Consider the following 26,141-nt stretch of genomic DNA (forward strand, 5'->3'; position numbering starts at 1 on the left):
TATTTTCTGTCATGTATTTTTTTCAATGTCGGGGCGTGCACTGCTTTAGTAAATCATCCATGCACTGCATTGATCAGGGTTCTACACTGCATGTGCACGCATTCCGTACTACATGTACAGTTCTCATTTTTGTTTTCGTGTTTTTGCTCTTATGTAATCTTTTTTCCAATGTAGGGGAGTGCACTGCTTAGTAAATCATATGTGTACTGCATTGATTATGTTTCTGTATTGCACGTTCATATATTTCCGCACTACATATACAGGTCACATTTTTCTTTTTGTGTTTTTGCTCTTATGTATTCTTTTTTCAAATTTAGGGGAGTGCACTGCTTTGTTGGGTATGTGTAAACTTTATTCGACAGAGTTTGTACTGCATTCGTACACAATTTGCACTGCATGCGTCCTATTTGCACACTGTATCTTATTTCGTTTTGTGTACTGCTCGAATGTAATGATACATAAGCAAACAACAGAAAAGAAATTATCACAAGCATTCTGTACGACAAGTTCATCATCAACAAACTAAGTTGAACAGAAAGTAATCTAACATAATCAAAGTTCATCATTACAAGCGATTCTGCATGGCAAACAAACTAAGTTCAGCAAAAGCAAATGATCACAAGCAAACTAACGATACATAAGCAAACAAAATAAAGCAAATTTGATGATAATTGTAAAATGACGCTAGCATTGTTGGCTCTTGGCTGGCACCATCTTCTTCTTCACCAGTAAGCGTCTCCCCATCACTAGCTGCTCCTGGTGTGCTTCTCGGGGGGCTCCTCCTTCTCCAGCTTTGCATGGCGAAGCCCGTCCTGGGTGAGGGTGATGCGGTTCCATATCTCGTACGCTGCGTAGGCGTCCTTTGCCGCGTACTCGATGTGCCTCATGGACAGAGGCAGGGTGGCCCAACGCTTGTGTTGGTCGTCGGCGATCTTCTTCTTCATGTTGTTGTTGTAGTAGTCGTCGATGAGCATGCCGGAGACGTCTCCAAGGGAATCCAACTCCTTGGTTGCCTTGGGAACCCTCCACTACTTCTGGATGTCGATGAAGTTGGCGACCTCCAGATTGATGCACTCTAGCCTGGTTTTGTCGCCGTTGATGGAGAAGCCTGCAAAGGTTTACCTGGGGTCGGCGAGGAAGTTATCGAAGACGGTGCACCTTTCAGCGGCGCTCAGTTGGAAGAGCAGCACCGGGTGATTCTTGCCGATGGAGAGTTGGCAGAGGGCGGGTTTCTGCATCGCTTCAGGCTTGGTGTTGTACTCGAGATCAATGCCGATGATCTTGCGGCGCTGGAGGCTGAGGTGGTGCTCGTACTGCGCGAGGGAGATCGCTATCTGCTTCTCGTCGTTGGTGTGTATGACGTGCAACTTGGTGTTGCCATGGGCCTCCACACCCTTGTACTCGTCGGTGAACGCCATCGCCGGTAGTAGGGCTTGGTGTTTTTGCATGGATATCGATGTGATGGAGCGATTTGGTGGCAGCGCAATTGATAACCCACAAGTATAGGGGATCGCAACAGTTTTCGAGGGTAAAGTATTCAGCCCAAATTTATTGATTCGACACAAGGGGAGCCAAAGAATATTCTCAAGTATTAGAAGCTGAGTTGTCAATTCAACCACACCTGGAAACTTAATATCTGCAGCAAAGTATTTAGTAGAAAAGTAATATGATAGTAGTGGTAACGGTAGCAAAAGGTAACAGTAGTAAAAGTAATGTTTTTGGTATTTTGTAGTGATGATAGTAATAGCAACAGAAAAGTAAATAAGCAAAGAACAATATATGGAAAGCTCGTAGGCAATGGATCGATGATGGAGAATTATGCCGGATGTGGTTCATCATGTAACAATCATAACCTAGGGTGACACAGAACTAACTCCAGTTCATCAATGTAATGTAGGCATGTATTCCGAATATAGTCATACGTGCTTATGGAAAAGAACTTTCATGACATCTTTTGTCCTACCCTCCCGTGGCAGCAGGGTCCTATTGGAAAATAAGGGATATTAAGGGCTCCTTTTAATAGAGTACCGGAACAAAGCATTAACACATAGTGAATACATGAACTCCCCAAACTACGGCCATCACCGGTAAGTATCCCGATTATTGTCACTTCGGGGTTAACGTATCATAACACATAATAGGTGACTATAGACTTGCAAGATAGGATCAAGAACTCTCATATATTAATGAAAACATAATAGGTTCAGATCTGAAATCATGGCACTCGGGCCCTAGTGACAAGTATTAAGCATAGCAAAGTCATAGCAACATCAATCTCAGAACATAGTGGATACTAGGGATCAAACCTTAACAAAACTAACTCGATTACATGATATATCCCATCCAACCCATCACCGTCCAGCAAGCCTACGATGGAATTACTCACGCACGGCGGTGAGCATCATGAAATTGGTGATGGAGGATGGTTGATGATGACGATGGCGACAGATTCCCCTCTCCGGAGCCCCGAACGGACTCTAGATCAGCCCTCCCGAGAGGTTTTAGGGCTTGGCGGCGCCTTCGTATCGTAAAACGTAATGAATTCTTCTCTCTGATTTTTTTCTCCCCGAAACCAAATATATAGAGTTGGAGTTGAGGTCGGAGGAGCTCCAGGGGGCCCACGAGGTAGGGGGGCACGCCCTAGGGGGGCAGGCGCGCCCCCACCCTCATGGACAGGTGGTGGGCCCCTGGCCTTCATCTTTTGCAAGGATTTTTTTATTATTTCCGAAAAGTTGTTCCGTGAAGTTTCAGGTCATTCCGAGAACTTTCGTTTCTGCACATAAATAACACCATGGTAATTCTGCTGAAAATAGCGTCAGTCCGGGTTAGTTCCATTCAAATCATGCAAGTTAGAGTCCAAAACAAGGGCAAAAGTGTTTGGAAAAGTAGATACGACGGAGACGTATCAACTCCCCCAAGCTTAAACCCTTGCTTGTCCTCAAGCAATTCAGTTGATAAACTGGAAGTGATAAAGAAAAACTTTTACAAACTCTGTTTGCTCTTGTTGTTGTAAATATGTAAAGCCAGCATTCAAGTTTTCAGCAAAGATTATAACTAACCACATTCACAATAACGCTTAGGTCTCAAGTTTACTCATATCAATGGCATAATCAACTAGCGAGCAATAATAATAAATCTCGGATGACAACACTTTCTCAAAACAATCATAATATGATATACCAAGATGGTATCTCGCTAGTCCTTTCTGAGACCGCAAAAACATAAATGCAGAGCACCTTTAAAGATCAAGGACCGACTAGACATTGTAATTCATGGTAAAAGAGATCCAGTCAAGTCATACTCAATGTAAACTAACAGTAATGAATGCAAATGACAGCGGTGCTCTCCAACTGGTGCTTTTTAATAAGAGGATGATGACTCAGCATAAAAGTAAATAGATAGGCCCTTCGCAGAGGGAAGAAGGGATTTGTAGAGGTGCCAGAGCTCGGTTTTGAAATAGAGGTGAATAATATTTTGAGCGGTATACTTTCATTGTCAACATAACAACCAAGAGATGGCGATATCTTCCATGCTACACACATTATAGGCGGTTCCCAAACAGAATGGTAAAGTTTATACCCCCCCTTCCACCAACAAGCATCAATCCATGGCTTGCTCGAAACAACGAGTGCCTCCAACTAACAAGAGTCCAAGGGGGAGTTTTGTTTGCAATTATTTTGATTTAGTTTGCATAAAGCATGGGACTGGGCATCCCGGTGACCAGCCATTTTCTCGTGAGTGAGGAGCGGAGTCCACTCCTCTTGAGAATAACCCGCCTAACATGGAAGATACAGACAACCCTACTTGATACATGAGCTATTCAAGCATACAAAACATGATATTTTTTTGAAGGTTTAGAGTTTGGCACATACAAATTTACTTGGAACGGCAGGTAGATACCGTATATAGGTAGGTATGATGGACTCATATGGAATAACTTTGGGGTTTATGGAGTGGGATGCACAAGCAGTATTCCTGCTTAGTACAGGTGAAGGCTAGCAAAAGACTGGGAAGCGACCAGCTAGAGAGCGACAACAGTCATGAACATGCATTAAAATTAATCAACACCGAATGCAAGCATGAGTAGGATATAATCCACCATGAACATAAATATCGTGAAGGCTATGTTGATTTTGTTTCAACTACATGCGTGAACATGCGCCAAGTCAAGTCACTTAAATCATTCAGAGGAGGATACCACCCTATCATACCACATCAACCATTTTAATAGCATGTTGGCACGCAAGGTAAACCATTATAACTCATAGCTAATCAAGCATGGCATAAGCACTATGATCTCTAGTTGTCACTGCAAACATGTTTATTCATAATAGGCTGAATTAGGAATGATGAACTAATCATATTTACAAAAACAAGAGAGGTCGAGTTCATACCAGATTTTCTCATCTCAGTCAATCCATCATATATCGTCATAATTGCCTTTCACTTGCACGACCGAACGATGTGAGTAATAATAATAGTGCACGTGCATTGGACTAAGCTGGAATCTGCAAGCATTCAATAAACAGGAGAAGACAAGGCAATATGGGCTCTTTTATCAGATCAACAATAATGCATACAAGAGCTATTTCAACAATTTAATTATGGTCTTCTCCTATCGACCCCCAAAGAAAAGAAATAAAACTATTTACACGGGAAAGCTCCCAACAAGTAAAAGAAGAACAAGAAATCTTTTTGGGTTTTCTTTTTAATTACTACTACAAGCAAGGAAAGTAAACTAATTAAAAGATACAACTATTTTTTTGGTTTTTCTTAAGGTTTATCAAACACACAAGAAGAAAGCATAAAAAGGAAATAAACTAGCATGGATGATACAATGAAAAAGTATGAGCACCGACATCTAGCAATGAGTGTGTGAACATAAATGTAATGTTGGTGAGAAATACGTACTCCCCCAAGCTTAGGCTTTTGGCCTAAGTTGGTCTATGGCCACGGCTGGCCTGTCGGATATCCATAATAGTAGTTGGGGTCGTACTGCGATGAAGAAGACCCCGATTGCCACTGGTTGGCAATCATCTCCAGATCCCACTGGTAATGAGACTGTCGTGGAGGATCAACTTGTGGTTCCGGCTCTGGCTCTGCGGCTGATGTAGGGTTCCGATAGGCGTGAATAACCTCTAACGGAACAAGGTACTGGCCTGCAGATAAATCAAACAAGGAAGGAGCAGGCAAGGTAATAGTCTCAGGATGATGTTTATCAAAGAACAATTTGCATTTAAGCTCTCCTTCCCTATTCTTAACAATAAAATCATGTGCCACCATACTCTTATAATCTAAATAAACACGAGGCAGCACTTTTTCTTCCTTCTCATAATGCCTAATAGGTATGTTAAAATGTGCAGCTAGGCGTGAAGCATAGATGCCTCCAAAGATGGGGCCCTTTGTACGGTTCAGACTTAACCGTTTAGCAATAATGCCGCCCATACTAACAGAGTTATCACTGAATAAACTGTGGAGCAAAATAATAATATCAGGAACACTAAGGTTTCCACAGTTTCCGCGACCAATTAAGCAACGACTAGCAAATAATGCAAAATAGCGTAAAACAGGAAAATGTATGCTAGTGATTCGTGCATCGGAGACCTTCCTCGTTTCCCCTACAGTGATGATATCAATAAACCCATCCACATCTCCGCGATGTGGTTCCTCTGTCGTGCCCTTGAAAGGGACCAAACAAACCCGACAATCATAAAGTGACATCTCCTTATGCTCATCATATAAATAAAACTCCACCGTAGGTGGTGAGCTCCTAGAATGGAAATGAAAATTTTGCACAAAGATATTTATGAGTAAGAGATACTGATCGTGTTGGTCGTGGAGGAAAGCGGTGAGGCCTGCATTCTTAGCCAATTCATCAAAATCTTCATAAATCCTGGCTGCTCTCAAGAAATCATCGGAAGGCCATTCACACGACCGAACCTCCGCGGTGCGAGGCAGATTATACTTGGGCTTATGTGCCTTTTCCTTCGAGCTTCGGCTCGATGAGCCCCTCAAAAGTCTCCATTATTTTCTGAAAAATTCTGAAATTTTTAGTAACTTCGAAATAAAAGTAAACCAAACTCAATAATATTGATAGCAACTACTCCTACAAGTGCCTAGGGCCTATATCATGCATCAAAACTACTTTTGACCATATAAATTTGACATGCAAGCTCAAGAACAGGGTCACCTAAGCAGCAAAAATTTGCAATGAATAAAGCACTAGAACAAAAACTAATTGGACCAATGGAGGAGTCACATGCCAAGGAACAATATCCCCAAGCAGTTTTGTGAGAGGTGCTTTGAGCAAGGAGATCGAAAATGGCAGCAAAACGAGCTTGGACCCGGGTATGAACTAGATATTCGTGTTTGGGGGAGGAAGAAGGAGCGTGTGGGTGAAAGGATAAGTGGAGGAGGGCCACCGTGGGCCCACGAGGCAGGGGGGCGCGCCCTCCACCCTCGTGGCCAGGTGGATGACCCCCCTGCTATGTTCTCAGTGCCAAATATTCTCAAATATTCTAGAAAAATCATATTTAAATTTCAGGGCATTTGGAGAACTTTTATTTTCGGGGTATTTTTATATTGCACGGATAATCAGATAACAAACAGAAAATACTATTTTTATTTTATTTAATATAAATAACAGAAAGTAAAAGGAGGGTACAAGAGGTTGTTCCTTCTAGTTTCATCCATATCATGATCATCAAAAGGAATCCACTAACAAGGTTGATCAAGTCTTGTTAACGAACTCATTCCGAATAACATGGAACCGGAGAAATTTTGAATAACACTATGTTACCTCAACGGGGATATGCACATCCCCAATAACAAGAATATCATATTTCTTCTTGACAGTAGGAAGAGGAAATTCAAAACCTCCAAATATAACCGATGGATTTTTTCCAATAGAGTTGATACTATGAACTTGAGGTTGTTTCCTCGGGAAGTGTACCGTATGCTCATCACCATTAACATGAAAAGTGACATTGCCTTTAGTGCAATCAATAACAGCCCCTGCAGTATTCAAAAAGGGTCTTCCAAGAATAATAGACATACTATTATCCTCGGGAATATCAAGAATAACAAAGTCCGTTAAAATAGTAACGTTTGCAACTACAACAGGCACATCCTCACAAATACCGACAGGTATAGCAGTTGATTTATCAGCCATTTGCAAAGATGTTTTAGTAGGTGTCAACTTATTCAAATCAAGTCTACGATATAAAGAGAGAGGCATAACACTAACACCGGCTCCAAGATCACATAAAGCAGGTTTAACATAGTTTCTTTTAATGGAGCATGGTATAGTGGGTACTCCTGGATCTCCTAGTTTCTTAGGTATTCCACCCTTAAAAGTATAATTAGCAAGCATGGCAGAAATTTCAGCTTCCGGTATCTTTCTTTTATTTGTAACAATATCTTTCCTATACTTAGCATAAGGATTCATTTTGAGCATATCAGTTAATCGCATACGCAAAAAGATAGGTCTAATCATTTCAGCAAAGCGCTCAAAATCCTCATCATCCCTTTTCTTGGATGGTTTGGGAGGAAAAGGCATGGGTTTTTGAACCCATGGTTCTCTTTCTTTACCATGTTTCCTAGCAACAAAGTCTTTCTTATCATAGCGTTGATTCTTTGATTGTGGGTTGTCAAGATCAACAACAGGTTCAATTTCTATATCATTATCATTACTAGGTTGAGCATCATCATGAACATTATTATTAGCATTATCACTAGTTTCAGGTTCATTACCAGATTGTGTTTCAGCATCAGAAATAGAATTATCATTTGGATTCTCAGGTGTTTCAATAACAGGTTCACTAGAAGCATGCAAAGTCCTATCATTTTTCTTTTTCTTCATTTCAGAAGGACTAGGTGCATCCACATTATTTCTCTGAGAATCTTGCTCAATTCTCTTAGGGTGGCCTTCAGGATACAAAGGTTCCTGAGTCATTCTACCACCTCTAGTCATAACTCTAACAGCATTATCATTATTCTTACTATTCAATTCATTGAGCAAATCATTTTGAGCTTTAAGTACTTGTTCTACTTGAGTGGTAACCATAGAAGCATGTTTACTAATAAGTTTAAGTTCACCTTTAACATTAGCCATATAATCACCCAAGTGTTCAAGCATATTTGAATTGTATTTCAATTTTCTACCAAAATAAGCATTAAAGTCTTCTTGCTTAACCATAAATTTATCAAACTCATCTAAGAATGGGCTAGCAAACTTAGTAAATGGGATTTCAGCTTTATCATATGTATAAAGAGAATTTACCTTTACTACCTGTGTCGGGTTATCAAGACCATGAGTTTCTTCAATAGGTGATGGATCAAGATCATATGTTTCTTCGACAGGCGGTAAATTAAGACCATGTATTTCTTCAATAGGAGGTAAATTCTTAACATCTTCAGATTTAATACCTTTTTCCTTCATAGATTTCTTTGTCTCTTGCATATCCTCAGGACTGAGAAATAGAATACCCCTCTTCTTCGGAGTTGGTTTAGGAATAGGCTCAGGAAGTGTCCAATTATTTTCATTTGTCAACATATTATTCAATAGAATTTCAGCTTCATCCGGTGTTCTTTCCTTGAAAACAGAACCAACACAACTATCCAGGTAATCTCTGGAGGCATCGGTTAGTCCATTATAAAAGATATCAAGTATTTCATTTTTCTTAAGAGGATGATCAGGCAAAGCATTAAGTAACTTGAGAAGCCTCCCCCAAGCTTGTGGGAGACTCTCTTCTTCAATTTGCACAAAATTATATATATCCCTTAAAGCAGCTTGTTTCTTATGAGCAGGGAAATACTTAGCAGAGAAGTAATAAATCATATCCTGGGGACTACACACACAACCATGATCAAGAGAATTAAACCATGTCTTAGCATCACCCTTTAATGAGAACGTAAATATTTTAAGGATATAAAAGTAACGAGTTCTCTCATCAGTAGTGAACAGGGTGGCTATATCATTTAATTTAGTAAGATGTGCCACAACAGTTTCAGATTCATAGCCATGAAAAGGATCAGATTCAACCAAAGTAATTATATCAGGATCAACAGAGAATTCATAATCCTTATCAGTAACAAAGATAGGTGAAGTAGCAAAAGCAGGGTCAGGTTTCATTCTAGCATTAAGAGATTGCTGCTTCCATTTAGCTAATAACCTCTTGAGTTCGTATCTATCTTTGCAAGCTAAAATAGCTAAAGAAGCTTCTTTATCAAAAATACAACCCTTAGGAATAATAGGCAAGTCTTCATCATCACTTTCATCAGTATTATCAGATTCAATATTTTCATTCTCTCTAGCCCTAGCAAGTTGTTCATCAAGAAATTCACCAAGTGGCACAGCAGTATCAAGCATAGAAGTAGTTTCATCATAAGTATCATGTATAGCAGAAGTGGCGTCATCAATAACATGCGACATATCAGAACGAATAGCAGAAGCAGTTTTAGGTGTCGCAAGCTTACTCAAAACAGAAGGTGAATCAAGTGTAGAGCTAGATGGCAGTTCCTTAACTCCCCTCGTAGTTGAGGGATAAATCTTAGTTCTCGGATCTTTCAAGTTCTTCATAATGATAAGCAGATATAAATCCCAAGTGACTCAAAGAATAGAGCTATGCTCCCCGGCAACGGCGCCAGAAAATAGTCTTGATAACCCACAAGTATAGGGGATCGCAATAGTTTTCGAGGGTAAAGTATTCAACCCAAATTTATTGATTCGACACAAGGGGAGACAAAGAATATTCTCAAGTATTAGCAGCTGAGTTGTCAATTCAACCACACCTGGAAACTTAATATCTGCAGCAAAGTATTTAGTAGCAAAGTAATATGATAGTAGTGGTAACGTAGCAAAAGGTAACAGTAGTAAAATTAATGTTTTTGGTATTTTGTAGTGATGATAGCAATAACAACGGAAAAGTAAATAAGCGAAGAATAATATGTGGAAAGCTCGTAGGCAATGGATCGGTGATGGAGAATTATGTTGGATGCGGTTCATCATGTAACAATCATAACCTAGGGTGACACAGAACTAGCTCCAGTTCATCAATGTAATGTAGGCATGTATTCTGAATATAGTCATACGTGCTTATGGAAAAGAACTTGCATGACATCTTTTGTCCCACCCTCCCGTGGCAGCGGGGTCCTATTGGAAACTAAGGGATATTAAGGCCTCCTTTTAATAGAGTACCGGAACAAAGCATTAACACATAGTGAATACATGAACTCCTCAAACTACGGTCAATACCGGTAAGTATCCCGATTATTGCCACTTCGGGGTTAACGGATCATAACACATAATAGGTGACTATAGATTTGCAAGATAGGATCAAGAACTCTCATATATTGATGAAAACATAATAGGTTCAGATCTAAAATCATAGCACTCGGGCCCTAGTGACAAGCATTAAGCATAGCAAAGTCATAGCAACATCAATCTCAGAACATAGTGGATACTAGGGATCAAACCCTAACAAAACTAACTCGATTACATGATAGATCCCATCCAACCCATCACCATCCAGCAAGCCTACGATGGAATTACTCACACACGGCCGTGAGCATCATGAAATTGGTGATGGAGGATGGTTGATGATGATGATGGCAACGGATTCCCCTCTCCGGAGCCCCGAACGGACTCTAGATCAGCCCTCCCGAGAGGTTTTAGGGCTTGGCGGCGGCTCCGTATCGTAAAACGCGATGAATTCTTCTCTCTGATTTTTTCTCCCCAAAACCAAATATATAGAGTTGGAGTTGAGGTCGGAGGAGCTCCAAGGGGCCCACGAGGTAGGGGGCGCGCCCTAGGGGGCAGGCGCGCCTGCACCCTCGTGGACAGGTGGTGGGCCCCCTGGCCTTCATCTTTTGCAAGGATTTTTTATTATTTCCGAAAAGTTGTTCCATGAAGTTTCAGGTCATTCTGAGAACTTTTGTTTCTGCACATAAATAACACCATGGTAATTCTGCTGAAAACAACGTCAATCCGGGTTAGTTCCATTCAAATCATGCAAGTTAGAGTCCAAAACAAGGGCAAAAGTGTTTGGAAAAGTAGATACGACGGAGACATATCAGCAATGGATACTTGTGTTGTTGTGGATGAGAAGGCCTTTGGTAGGGGTCTGAATTTAAGGGGAGGGTGCGGGGTGGGATGGCCGCATCGGATGAACTGCACGATCTCGCTGATGATGCGGTTGTGCAGATCGTGGGTTGGTGTTGCGTCTGTGATCGTGGGCTTGTGGCGATGGAACCGCTCCGATTAGGTGGTTGTATGCGAACATGGTTTTTTTAACGTGGTTTTATTTTATTTTATTTTTGATCAGTAATTTTTTAACCACCACTTTCCGTGCGAACGTGCATTTTTTCATGTTTATATGTATCTCGCGTGATAATGAAACTGCATTGGTTACAGTTTTGTACTGCATCGTCTACAATACAGAACTGCATTTTGTCTACGTGTGTGTACTTCACCGTTTTTTGCGTGTCCTTGCTGCAGCCCTTGAAAAAAGTACAATGTATTCCGCAATTTTACGAGTTTTTCGCTGTGTTCTATACCGTGTATTTATTCATGTAGGTAATCCGGAACTAGATTGCTATACCGTACTGCATCGTGTAACGAAATGCACTGCATTTTTCTAGTGCTGTGTACTGCATCTGTTTTTTGCCTGTACTTACTGCAGTCACTGGTACGAGAGGGGTAGGGGGGGGGGGGTTGGGCCTGCCCCCACTTTTTTTGGTGTGGCACTTATTTGAAGGTAGACTTTTTTCGGATGCGTTTTCTTAACACGTGTGTTGTTTTTGATTTTAACTTTTTTTCGAACTGTATGTATTTTATTTTTGTTTTACTTTCTGAACTTCATTGTTCTTCAGAGAGAACTGCATCATGTGCGTTTTGATGTAGTCTGTCTTATTTTAGCCAGGCCGTTTTTGGGCCAGCCCGTTTTATGTGACCCTTTGCCACACGCGGGCCTCCTATGTGTCCCTTCCAGGCGATCCCACCGCTTTGTTGATAGGGAGAGAGACCGAGAACAATCTCCTCTCTTCTCTTGCAGTTTCTCCCGAGGCATCTCTCCCTCGAGCAAAACCGCCGTCACCCGCAGCAACTGCCGTCGCCCGAGGAACCGCTGCCCTCAAGAGGTCCTTATTCCTGCATTTTGCGTCGCCGTCCGCTCCGCGAGCCCTTGCCACTGCGCTCCTGCAACCCTTTCCTATCCGTTCCCGTTGCCGCCCCCTCCCCCTCCCTGCCGCCATCGCCGCACCCTTTTTTGTGGTACGTTCTGCTTGGTCTCGGTTTTGATCGTCCCCTTGTCTTGTTTTGTGATTCTCGTAGTTGCTGTTGTTGTTTTTGCTTATGTAATTTTTCCGTAGGCAGTCGATTTTATCTCGATTTTGAAGTCGATAGTCGTGTGTAGCAAGGTTGATCTAGGGTTTCATGAGATTTTGCCCGATTTTGTTGCTTATATCTGTCACTTCGTCCTTGTGCTGCAGGCAAACACAATGTCTTCGCCGAGCAGAGTGGGAGGAGGAGTTCAGGGTATGTGGAGTGCTTATTTTAGGCTTGTGCATATCCATCTGTAGCTCAAGAATCCCATGATGTTGTTTCCCCTAGTCGGCATGAAGATTATGATTTTGGAATTGAAAAGCTGCTGGAGAATGTCGTCCCTGCTGTTAGTGTTGTGGCTTCCCCTGTTTGTCTGGTGGCCAACGATGTTCCTGAAGTATCGGGAGTGGAGCCTCATGTAGCTGAAGTATCTAAGGAAATTGCGGTTGACCAAACTATTGTAAATCCAGAGAATGCTGATGTTGCTGCAGAAGGGCAGTCCAGTGAGGTTGTGGTGGATTAGTCGCAACCTAGCCAAGAAAATGTTTGTGTCAGCTCTGAAGAACAACAACATGAAGACTCTGACACCGAAGGCAAGAGTTTTGTTTTGAACAGTGCCGTTGAAGTTTTTCTCATTCATTTTGTTTAATTACTATGGTATCTGAATTAGATGTTTAATGATAAGTGAAACTTGATGTTTTGTTTATGATTTTCAAAATAGCTACCAGAATTTCCTTATCTTAGTATTTGAACTTCATTCTTTGGATAAGTGAACTTCATCTTTTTATTACAGATGACGAACTTCCTGTTTTGACACCGTCGAGCATTGATCCAGCTCTTCTTAAAAGATACAATGAGTTGTACGCTGCTGTTACGAGGGTTCGGAAGGACAAGAAGAAGAAGTATGGTTTTTTAGAAATTGTTTTGTTCATATGTATTTTCTATGGTTTTTTAGAAATTGTTTTGTTCATATGTATTTTCTAATTTTGGTATTTACCCCTTTTTCTTTGCTGTTATTTTTTAATATCTTATGTTTCAGTTTTTCATGAAAAATTCAAGGACATGATTGCTTTTAAAACCGAGATGGCTGATATTACCATTGGCGAAGTTGGTCAATCCTTTTGGGATAAAGGGATGCTCACCACAAGCCTTGTAGATCTTGGGGTTTCTTTGCTGATAGATAAGTTTAAGGGACCTCCGACAATGGTAGCCCCGTACCATATTTGTGTAAGAATGCAGAAATTTTTGTTTTATTTTTTGATTTTCTTTTCTGATTTCGTGCGATGACTTGTTTGCTTGAGCACTATTTGATTTTTGGTTTTGTTTTGGCAGAGAAATATTTGGAATGGTGGTACTATAGGCAGGAGTGTTAAAATGATGTTCTCTTCAAAAGCCGAGGAGCGTGTTGATAAAAAGGATATGGTGAGTAACGTTTTTATGTGTCGAAAACTATATTTTTTGTGTTTGTTTTTATAGTGTTCTGTTTCTTCTTCTTATAATAATTTTATTTATTTATTCGTGCTTCAAACAGGTCCTTTTGAAACTTTTGATCCGTCAGAGATGAGGGCTGGCGTTGGTCATTATTGTGTAGTTGATTTAAATGTGAAAGAAAGGCGGTTTGAATTTCTTAACTCGCTCAATAAACCTGGCAGCCCTGATGCGATCAGGGTTTTTAGGAGGATGGTTAAAAATATCAAGCGTGCATGGAAAGAATGAAGCTCAAGTTCTGATGAGCCGCTAAATCCTCCTACACTTGATGGATTTGTGTTGAAACATGTCATTGTCCCAATGCAGCCAAATGGGTGTGTTCTGTACAGCCCCTCTCCACCATACTGCTCAAGTTTTTTTATTTCATTTTGTGAAACTGATGTTTTTTATTCTTTTTATTGCAGTCATGATTGTGGATTCTATATGTTCCTATTCTTGCAGACTTGGGATGGTGTTCGAGTTGCTCAGTTTGGGGTGGAGCACATTGGCTATAGCAGAAAGGCCATGCTCTATAGTTGGCTCACATCGAGAAAGTGTTTCCTTGATTTAACATCACTTTTAATTTTTGCAGATAAAGGTTGTTTTAGTGAACTTCTTCATCCTCCATTTTATTTATTTTTTGTCAACTGCTTGCTTCTTCTTCTTACGAGTTTTTTTACTAGTTTGTTTAGTTAAGTTCTTGATTTAGAATGGATGTGTATATTTATTTGTTGTGTTAGTGAGATGCATTTTATTTTTTGGGCAAGTGAGATTCATTGTTCTTTATAAGTGGGCTGCATTGTTCTTTATAAGTAGGCTGCATTGTTGTATACAAGTGGGCTGCATTGCTGTAGACAAGTGGACTGCATTGCTGTAGACAAGTGGACTGCATTCTGTTCTTTAGTGAACCGCATTTTTTATATTAATGAGATGTATTACATGTTTTTTGGTTTTGTATTTTGTGCTGAGTGTTTCCATGTTTTTTCTACACGTTTTTAGGTTTTGATGGGGGGCTTCATGAAAGTTGTACGTCACTGTTTGAGTCCCAGGGTTCTGAGGTGGTTATGGAGGATTGTGTCATTGAAATATCTCCAGATAATTCTGGTTCTTTGGATGGAGATGGTTTGAACACAGATGTGGCGTTTGGACCTGATGGTGGAAGTGTCTCTCGACCTAGCTCTCCACACGATGTATTTGATGTTGATGATGATGATTTTGTTACGCCGTGTCCACGCGTCACTAGGACTAGGATTGCAGCAATTAATCGTCCTCCTGTGGATGAGGTTGAAGTATTTTCGAACAAGAGGGCAGGTGAGAGGGCTTTTAAGTTGAGATGCTCTATAGAGAAATTGAAGCCTCTGAGGTTCAAATATATTGATGAGGTGAGGGAAATAAAGGATCTTGTTCTCAGCAAAGATTTTATAACCAAATACCATGAGTAAGTTTTATGTGTGTGCCCTTCATCCTTTTTGTGTGTTTTGTTTTTAGTTTTAATTTTATTGATCCCATCTGTGTATGTTTACTGCAGGAACGCGTTATTTATGGTGAATAGTCCTTTTGGTGATGACGATACTTACACTGTTGACTATATCTATAATACATTTGGCAAAGGAGCTTTAATGGATTCATATCTCATGGATTTTGTCATCAAGTACTGGAAGCAAGACCCTGAATTGGGTTTAGTTTCTCATTCCGGTGAACGTATGCTACTTTCACCTTTATTTATCACGGTAAACATGTGCTATCATTTTTTCCTATTGTACTGGTCTTTTCATGTCCATGCCTGCATGCATTGTTTATCCTTTTTTCATGTCCTTTTTTTGTTCTTTTTTCTGTGTAGTAAATTCTTCAAATGGAAACCTTTGTGACGAGAGATGATGATTTAAACCCTGTGTTGCCAGTTGTGGATAGCCCATTTGTTTTAGAAGATGAAGTTAAGAAGTTCAAGGTTTTTGTGAACGACGACATAAACCTGTTGGGTGCAAATCTGGTAAGTTCATTGTTTTCCGTCATTTATTTTTCTGGTTTGTTGCATTTCTGTTTATAGTTATTTTTGGAACAGTGGTCCTGGTGCTACGTGTCGAAAGAACTTTTCATTTTCATTTTTGTTTTTTTGATGTGAACAGATTATGATGCCGCGCTCCAAGGATGGTCATTATTCCTTATACACGATGAACCAGCATCGCGAGACGTTTGATATCCATGACACTAGGAAGTACACTGGCCATCCTGATGTCACAACAAAGTGGCGCAGGACTGACTACCACTCAGATTGCACTAAAGTGGTATGTCATTTTTTCTTGCCAAGTGCAAAGCTTTTTTTGTGTTTCTCCTACTGCATTTTTTATAAACTACACATGCAATGTTAGCACACATAGAACCACACTTGTTTATGTAGTGCACTGCAACATATGCGTGACAGAACTGCATTTTCTCACACCCCCATATTTTATGTAAAAAGGGTAAAAGGAAATGACCTCGCGTGCATTTAAAAGAGGGACTGTCTAGACATTGAGAACAACTTTTGTATTTTTTGGTTCGTCTGAATAGTAACTTGATCTGTGATGTGTGTTATTTTTACCTTGTGCTTCCTTTTTTTTTGCCAGATGAGGAGGATGACTCAGCTGCTTAAGGCGATTTATGGTGAAAAAATGTATAAATCGAAGAACCACCCTGACTGGGTTAAATTGGCAGAGAAGCCCTCTTACCCGGTCGTGCCAGCGCAGGGAGCAAACGAGTGCGGAATCTATGTTCTAAGGTTGACGCGGTTGTATGACGACCAACGTCTAGTTGAGAGAATTATCAAATCCTACGTAACACCTTCTCTTTTTTCTTCTTTTTCTTGTTACTTTTTTATTTTACTTTTTCACTTTTTGTTCTTTATGACAACCTGTATGTACGTGTACACGGTTTAGATGGGACAACCTGAACTGCTACATGGGGGGCCCTACTATGACATGTGCTGCTACTTACTCGGCCACAGTTCATACTTGCAGAGAAAGCGATCGACCAGTATGTACGTACACATTCACGACCAGACAGACAACGCTACGTACGCTTTGACCGGGTGGGTCCCAGCGGTCAGGGAGGATAAGGACGTACTTCCTTGCGTGCGAAGATATAGCTGCACGGTCCCAACTGTTAGGGGGAGGAATCATTTTTATTTTGCGAGTAATAAGGAGGCACTTGTGTTCCAAGATGTAGCTGGTGGGTCCAGATGTCAGCCTCACCGCCTAAAGTCCTCTTCCGATGGCTGTCTTTCGTTGACCACGTTGACCACGTCGCACCGAGAGCACCAAGGCGGTGGATGACGGCGAGGCCTAGGAAGGGAATGACGCGGAGCCGGGGAAGACGCGATAGTGGATGCCCATGCGGAGGGGAGTACGTGGGTTGACTGCTTCGGCTGCGGTGTGAGGCTGCGGTCGCCGGAGAATAACAGGAGGTGTGGGTGAGTATAGAGGGATGGCATGGCCAGCAGTGGCAGCACAGCCGGACACGGGAGGCAAGAGTAGGTGGCACGACCGACGCTAGTTTGGGTGGCTGGATCAAGAAGACCAGAGTTTGAAGTAGCACAACGGCCGTTGGATGGACATCGTACGGTCACTGCAGCTAGAATCGTTTATATTGACTAAGTTGACAAAGCCCTTGGTACCCGTCAACTTAGTAGGCCCACATGTCAGCCTCCGACACGGTGCACCCCAGATGTCAGGGGGAGGAATCATTTTTTGGTCGGCTGAAGCTAGAATATCCGAGATTGAAGAAGAAGCACGACATCCGTTGGATGGACAGCCAACGGCCACTGCTGCTAGAACCGTGTGTTGACTATAAGTTGACAAAGCCTTGCATACGCGTCAACTTACTTTTTTTGAGGGAACGCGTCAACTTAGTAGGCCCACAAGTTTGTGGCAGAGAACTTATAGCCCATTTGCAATTTGTAAGAATGTACAACCCATTTTTGAATTCTAATGGAATTTACTACAACCCATTTACAGTTTGTTAAAAGTACAACCCATTTTCTAGCTAGGACAACGATTAATAATTTCAACCAACCGCTCAAAACAAAATTCAATAAAATTTCCCACATTTTGATGGGATCCAAAATATTTTTATCCTAAAATTTCTAGTGAGATTAAATACAATTTCAATATAAATTTGTATTACGTAAAAATCCAACGAAATATTGTGCGTGCAACAACTAATGAAATTAAAAATTTCAAAATCCAAATATAATATTTTATAAACTAATTACGTGTTTGGTGCATTTTTTATAGTTACTGCCTAGTTTTTATAATTACATCACATATATTATTTCTTAAAGCCCATTTTTGTTAAGCCTAATGCATCCCTCCTAGAAAAGATTTGCAGCCCAGCGGGGCGGAGAATAACAAGTTGACATTGGTGGGTGTTCCTCAAAAAAATGTATAGCTGGGCTAGCCATTTTCAGCTTGAAAAAAATTAATATTTGGGCTGGATATCTGGCCTGGGCTAGACGGGCCACAGCCCGCCCAGATAATACCCTACTCTCCTCTGAACAATAATGAAAACATTGCTCAAGAAAAACTCTGCAGTGCTCACACCTCAAAAACACAAATACTGCTTGAGCTGCTTGGTCCAAGCTGTCGGCCACTCCTTGTGCAATTCTCTCGTTTATTGACTACATATGTTGACAATGGTGTGAGGCCGTGATGTCAGGAAACTAGGAGGAAGCAAATTTTTTTTGTAGTTGTATATAATAAAGAGGCACTTGCGTACATGCGGCTATGGCACTGGTGGGTCCCCACTGTCATCCTCTCCAAGTAAAGTCATCTCCTCATTGCTCATGTCCGTTGACCATGTTGACAACGCGAGACGATGGCGCCACGGCGAGCGCAACAACTCGAAGGACGACGGAGAGGGCTTCGCGGGCCCTACGGATGGTGTGATACAGCGCTCACTGCTCATTCGGGAAGCCAGGATCGATCATAGGGCCACATGTCCGCGATGGCATTATCATTCGCTTGTTCACCGGTGCTCGTTGAGGAGATGGAGGTTGCACCACATGCCCCTGCACTGGTACCTCTTCCGCCATTAGGGCATCGAAGTGCGGCCGCACCTGCTCTATGGTGAATACGACATGAACCGGCTTGGAGTGGCGCCGGCTCCTAGTCGGAAGCTACGTCCATCGTCTGATTGTCATCGCTCAGCTCGGCGAGCTCGCTGACGAGCCAGCATGTCCGGCTGCTGGACCGACTCACTGCCAAGCAGGATTCTGACTGCCCTGGTCCACCCAGACCGCCTCCCTCGCCCATGCGCGCTTTCCGCCCGAAACTGTCAGCGCCATGCGCCCCGCTTCCCGGCATAGACGATTGCTCTGCCTTCAAACGACACAAGTGTCGTTCGTCTGCCGCCCACATTAATGGTACACGGTTGCCGAGGTGGCTACTCCGACGCAACACGTTCGTCCCTCTGCCTCCCACCATTGCTATATAAACTGCTGCACCGGCCATAGCCGTAGTCATCTGCCTCTGTTCCATTTCTCGTGTCCACACCACTACTGCGCACCATGGCTTCCTCGTGCTCCAGTGCTCTTCGGGACGGGCAGACGACGGACCAAGCTGGCAGGCAGCCGGAGGACGACGACGTCCCAATGGAGAACATGGTAGTCGATGATCCGGCGCCAACCCCCTCCTCCGCGCCATCCTCACCGGTGCATTGCACCATGACCATGGACGAGGCCCGTGCCCAATACATGGACAAGGTGAGGCAGAAGCGTCAGGAGCAGTTCTGGGAGGCACATGCTGACACCACCTACAACCATCATCTCCTCCAGGAGCACCTGCGGGCGGAGTAGGAGGCGCTGCTCAACTTGTACCGCTCCGCCTGCAAGGGCCGCCTCGAGCGCTGGTGGTAACGCATGCGGGTGGCGGAGGCTGCGGCCGCCTACAAAGAGGGCGATGAAGCAGGCGAGGTGCTATTTGGCGAGACCGAGGACGAGGCTGATACGTCTCCAACGTATCTATAATTTTTGATTGTTCCATGCTATTATATTATCTGTTTTGGATGTTTAATGGGCTTTAATATACCTTTCTATATTATTTTTGGGATTAACCTACTAACCAAAGGCCTAGTGCAAATTGCTGTTTTTTTGCCTATTTCAGTGTTTCGCAGAAAAGGAATACCAAATGGAATGAAACCTTTGGGAGAGTTATTTTTGGAACAAATGTGATCCAGGGGACTTGGAGTGGACGTCAAGAAAGAAGTGAGGAGGCCACGAGGCAGGAGGGCGCACCCCCACCCTCGTGGGCCCCTCGCAGCTCCACCGACCTACTTATTCCTCATATATATATATCCATATACCCTGAAAACATCCAGGAGCACCACGAAACCCTATTTCCACCGCCGCAACCTTCTATACCCGTGAGATCCCATCTTGGGGCCTTTTCCGGCGCTCCGCCGGAGGGGGAATCTATCACGGAGGGCTTCTACATCAACACCATAGCCTCTCCGATGATGTGTGAGTAGTTTACCACAGACCTTCGGGTCTATCGTTATTAGCTAGATGGCTTCTTCTCTCTCTTTGGATCTCAATACAAAGTTCTCCTCGATTCTCTTGGAGATCTATTCGATGTAATTCTTTTTGCGGTGTTTTTGTCAAGATCCGATGAATTGTGGGTTTATGATCAAGATTATATATGAACAATATTTGATTCTTCTCTGAATTCTTCTATGCATGATTTAAATATATTTGCAAGTCTCTTTGAATTATCAGTTTGGTTTGGCCTACTAGATTGATCTTTCTTGCAATGGGAGAAGTGCTTAGCTTTGGGTTCAATCTTGCGGTGTCCTTTCCCAGTGACAGGAAGGCACGTATTATATTGTTTCCATCGATGATAAAAAGATGGGGTTTATATCATATTGCTTGAGTTTATCCCTCTACATCATGTCATCTTGCCTAATGCATTACTCTGTTCTTATGAACTTAATACTCTAGATGCATGCTGGATAGCGGTCGATGTGTGGAGTAATAGTAGTAGGCGCATAATCGTTTTGGTCTACTTGTCGCGGACGTGATGCCTATATACATGATCATGCCTAGATATTCTCATAATTATTCATTTTTCTATCAATTGCTTGACAGTAATTTGTTCACCCACCGTAGAATTTGCTATCTTGAGAGAAGCCACTAGTGAAACCTATGCCCCCTGGGTCTATTTTCCATTATATTAATCTCCCGTCAACTAGCTATTTCTGGCGCCATTTATTTTGCTATATTTATTTTCCAATCTATACAACAAAAATACCAAAAATATTTATCTTATTATCTCTATCAGATCTCACTTTCGTAAGTGACCATGAAGGGATTGACAACCCATTTATCGCGTTGGTTGCGAGGTTCTTGTTTGTTTGTGCAGGTACGAGGGACTTGCATGTAGTCTCCTATTGGATTGATACCTTGGTTCTCATAAACTGAGGGAAATACTTACGCTACTTTGCTGCATCACCCTTTCCTCTTCAAGGGAAAACCAACGCATGCTCAAGAGGTAGCAAGAAGGGTTTATGGCGCCGTTGCCGGGGATATCTATGCACAAGTCAAAACATACCAAGTACCCACCACAAACTCTTATCCCTCGCATTACATTATTTGCCATTTGCCTCTCGTTTTCCTCTCCCCTACTTCACCCTTGCCGTTTGATTTGTCCTCTTTTCTGTTCGCCTCTTTTCACTTGCTTTTTGTGTGCTCGTTTTTTGTGCAATTTGCTGCCATCATGTCTGAAATTGGGGAGGTTATCATTGATAAGGATAGTGGTAATAACATGAAAAACGTTGATGCTTTTGATTATCCTCATGAAAAACCTACTATTTTGCACACTAAAAAGTTTCGGATCGATAATGGAAATATTATTGGAAAAGGAGTTATTCAAGATTTCTTTACTTGTGCCGGTGATTTGCCCACGATGAGCGGGTCTATTCTTCATAAAACTAGTAGTCTTGCGGATGATATACCCTTGCTCGTGGTTGAACTTGAAAGACAATTTATCCATATGCATCCTTGCATACAGAGGATTTTTCTAGAATTTTCTAATATTGAGCATTCTTCTGTTAAGCGAGCAGCTACCATCTTTTTAGCTCACTAGTGGACCCATTGCGCCAAATGGCGCAGAGACCTGCTGATTCCATGTTAGCGATGAAAATAAATCTATGGTTTAGTTGATTTTGGTACAAGAAATCACACATGACAATAAATTAATCTCTCTTAGTTGGGAAAAACAGAGGCTTGCTGTCTACAATAGACGTATATACACATTTAAATTTGGTAGCATAGAGTTATATTTGAAACAAAATTTATGTAACAAATATAATCCACAGTATTTTGTTGTCTATAATGAGATGCATATACACATTCTAATTTGGTAGCACAAAGTCCCATTCAAAATCATGCCACATGCGGTAACAAATTTAACCCACTTTAATAAAGAAAAAGTATAGGTTTGTTGTCTAAAATAAGATGTACATGCACATTTTACTTTGGTAGTGTAGGGTCTCGTTCAAATCCACATCACATTCAAAATATATGTATTTTTCAATAAACTTCTGTTTGAGCATGCAAGTACTCACGGTAAGAATTTAGACCCTTCTATATAAGAAAATAATACATATCTTTTTGCCTAAGAACATATATGTATACTTAACACCATGTACGAAATCAGTTGAGGCCTTATACTATTTTAAGAAGAGTAGTGTTTCTATCAACTTTGTTTTTGTGTGTTTGAAAAAAAAGTATTTATGTGCTTCAAAGCAGTCATATGGCAGCCAGTTCGGACCATGAAAGCAGTCGTATGGCAGCCAGTTTGGCCCATATGACTCGAGCAACTTATTTATCCCTTCTTCCTTAGCAGCTTCATTCAGTCAGCGACAAAACTCCTTAGTAGTACTTCCATCATCTCAATAATTGGGACGGATATCATCCACTACAATGAAGAACAACAACATTTCTGTATATCTCGAACAATAATAACATCATTTACAATACATTTGGTCAAGAAACCAATTAGCAGAAGAATAATAACATTTCTCTATATCTCAAAAAACACATATGGGATTATTAATATCTTGACTTGTATGGATGGCTTCACTTGTAACAATACATATGCCTTCTGTTTATTTGCCTGACAAAATGTCCATCAGAAGAATTACTCATATAGGAGGATGTGGGGAGTATTTCAAACTGAAACAAAGAATTGATCCTACCTATGTGAAGTGCAATATCTTTAAAGCCTCTGAATATATTCTGCTGCTACTCCACCAGGAAAGTGCAGGGCTTCAAGAACCAAAAGAGGCCACTCGAGCCCTCTTCGGACTCATAAGCCCTGTTGTTGTTTATATCCTTAACCCCAAAAGGTTGACTCTTAGCATCTCTATTGTTCTCCTGGCCCTTATTAGCATAGCTGTTTACCATAATGGTGTTGTTTGGAAAATCATAGTACAATGCACAACAAAATTAGTGCCACATGTTAATGCCACTAATTTATAAAAAACACCCTTAACAAACAGAATCAACTGAACCTTGAACACAAGTAGGCCTAGAGCTAGAAAACAATACATCATATTACTAAGCAAAAGCAAGTAGAAATATCAAACTGAGAGGCAGAACTATTTGAAAATGAAAATGTTGGCAAAGTAAAATAGAAACATCAATGATTTTCTCGACGTCACGCGGGAGACAGCAGTAGGAAACATATAATTGCCCTCTGGGTAAACCTTGAACTCTTTAAGTAGAGCAAACAAAAGATAAGTCTGAACATTGCTTTTATTTAGTCACAGCATAGCACAAGCTTAATATTCTGGGCATAAGAATGACACCAACAACATATAAAGATTTGACAAATGCGAGATACTGCAACCAATTTTAAACTTTGCACAACTTCATGAATATACTGAATCTCTTGGCAGCACTATACCCGTTGTGCCAAATGGCACAGAGGCCCACTGATTCCATGTATGCTTTGAAAAGAAAACCATGTATTAATTGTTTTAGTCATGGGCAAGTACAATAGGTAACAAATGGAATAGCCTCTATATCAAAAAAATGTTTTTTTGTTGAATTTATACCTCTCTATATCTATTTATTTTTCCTTTGACCTACAACGTACTTATACCTAACAACATGTATAATACCAATTGAGGATCCTTCTTTTTTTGTCAAAATAATGTGCCTTACTAACCGTACGGGCTGAAGATCAAGATAGATAATGAGTTAAGGATCATTTTCAGTAGCAGATCCGTTTGAAGCAGATCACAAAATTTGATCATTGCTCCTTGAACTCCTTACTCCTAAGCTTGAAAACACACAAATGCTTCTATAAAAGCTTCAGACCACCAGTAACATCGTAAACCAAGTTAGTTGGTATTACTCAAAAGAAATAGTAGAATAATCAAACAAATCTCAGTTAGGCTGGGATAACTGCAGACCCAGAAGCATATCCGATGTAAGGACCACATATGCAGTCTCAATGGTGAGAACCAATGCAAGATTAAGAAATTATCCAAGTCCCCGCCAATGAGTCCTAATAAACCCGAAGATAAATGCCAGTATCCTATCACTTGATTCAAACATCACGTATAGGATCATGTAGCAGTACATGTGTGTGATTAGAAACCAAGTTCATTATGGAAAGGGACATTTTGTACAAATTTTACGAACAGAAGCTCTTATTTTCATATTTCCATATCCTTCTTTAAACTATGAATCTAATCTTTTGGAAAATATTGGTCTCTTATCATTATGTGTGTAAATAAAAAATTCATAAGAAGACATTGCAACCACTTGGGATGAGTCAAGTGAGATCTGAAACAATGGTTGTCCTGCTCCAGCACCTAGTGTACCTCCCTCCTACAGTCCTACTCCAACTCCTTGTTTAGCTCGTCAGGTCCTCACGTTAGCCTTCAGGCGCCTGGAGGAAGGAGGCAGGTGCATAGGATCTGCAATAATGTACAGAAAACAAAATTTACATATTGTATTTTTTCAGAAGACGGACATAGCAGAACTATCTCAACAATGAAATGACATCTAAACCCTAGAAACTGAAGAACGCTACAGCAACACGAATCTTCTTCATAATAACAAAATAAATCTTAAATTAGACAAGGATACTGATATGCAAATTTGAGGTAGAAAAATGATCATTTTCCTAGGTACTAACTCACAACTGGTATGCAAATACACTGACTAAAAAGATCTATAGATTAAACATGAGATCCTACTGACAAACATGAAATGACATTCTGTTCTAGGTTCAAATCAACAAGTAAATAGTGACCATGTTAATTAGAGGGTCTCCTCAGCCTGAGGCCATACAAGTAAGGTGGCCCGTGACAAAGAGGATCTCATGCTCCATGGGCCAGTCTGGTATCCTTCATTTGTGCATACTACTCTGGGCCATGAGTCTCTTCTTAAATCTAAAACAACATATAATTGCATGCAGCCAAGTGTTACATCTCGAAAAGGCCCATGATAGCCGAGTGTTCCAGAATCTAAATCATGATAGCTGAGTGTTCCATCTCGAAAAAGATATAAAACAAGTCATGGTATTCTTGCTTCAAAAACTATGGCTAGATCAGTTCTAAAGTTCAATTTTTAGTTTGTAGAAACAACTTAAGTGGCAAGTTATTAGATATTCTGCATCAGAACAGAATTTTGACTAAATAATAACTTACATAAGCACTAGACCTGTGAACACTCGCTCTCTGGGACAAATGCAGACCAACTAAACTGAATATTCTACATCAGAACAAAATCTTCACTAATTAATAACTGACATAAGCACTGGACTTGTAAACACTCGCTCTCTGGGAGAAATTGACAAGGACAATGCATGAACACTTGCAACTAATCTGTGGCACTTAATTTGCATATATCAATTAGTTCAACAAGGGCGTAGGGGGTGGAGATGGAGAAATCAAGAAACATAACAACATTTAGAAAACACATTTTTCAACAATTTGAATAAACCCAAATTGGGGCTGCAAGCTTCGCTCTGTAACACCCACGATGCGGCTATATCTCCCACGTGTCGGAGCACGACTTAGAGGCATAACCGCATTGTAGGCATGTCGCAAGAGGGGTAATCTTTACACATCCCATGTACTGAATAAGAAAGGGATAAAGAGTTGGCTTACAATCGCCACTTCACACAATACATAAATATAGCATTACAACATCCAGAATACAATCATGGTCCGACTATGGAACCAAAATAAAATAAGACCACCCCTAATGCTAGATCCCCGATCGCCCCGACTGGGCTCCACTATTGATCAACTGGAAACGAAACAACACAATGCACACGATCTTCATCGAGCTCCTCCATGAGCT

The sequence above is a fragment of the Triticum urartu genome, chromosome 6A, assembly GCF_056163025.1.
Source record: "Triticum urartu cultivar PI428250 chromosome 6A, HENAU_Tu73, whole genome shotgun sequence".
Lineage (NCBI taxonomy): Eukaryota > Viridiplantae > Streptophyta > Magnoliopsida > Poales > Poaceae > Triticum > Triticum urartu.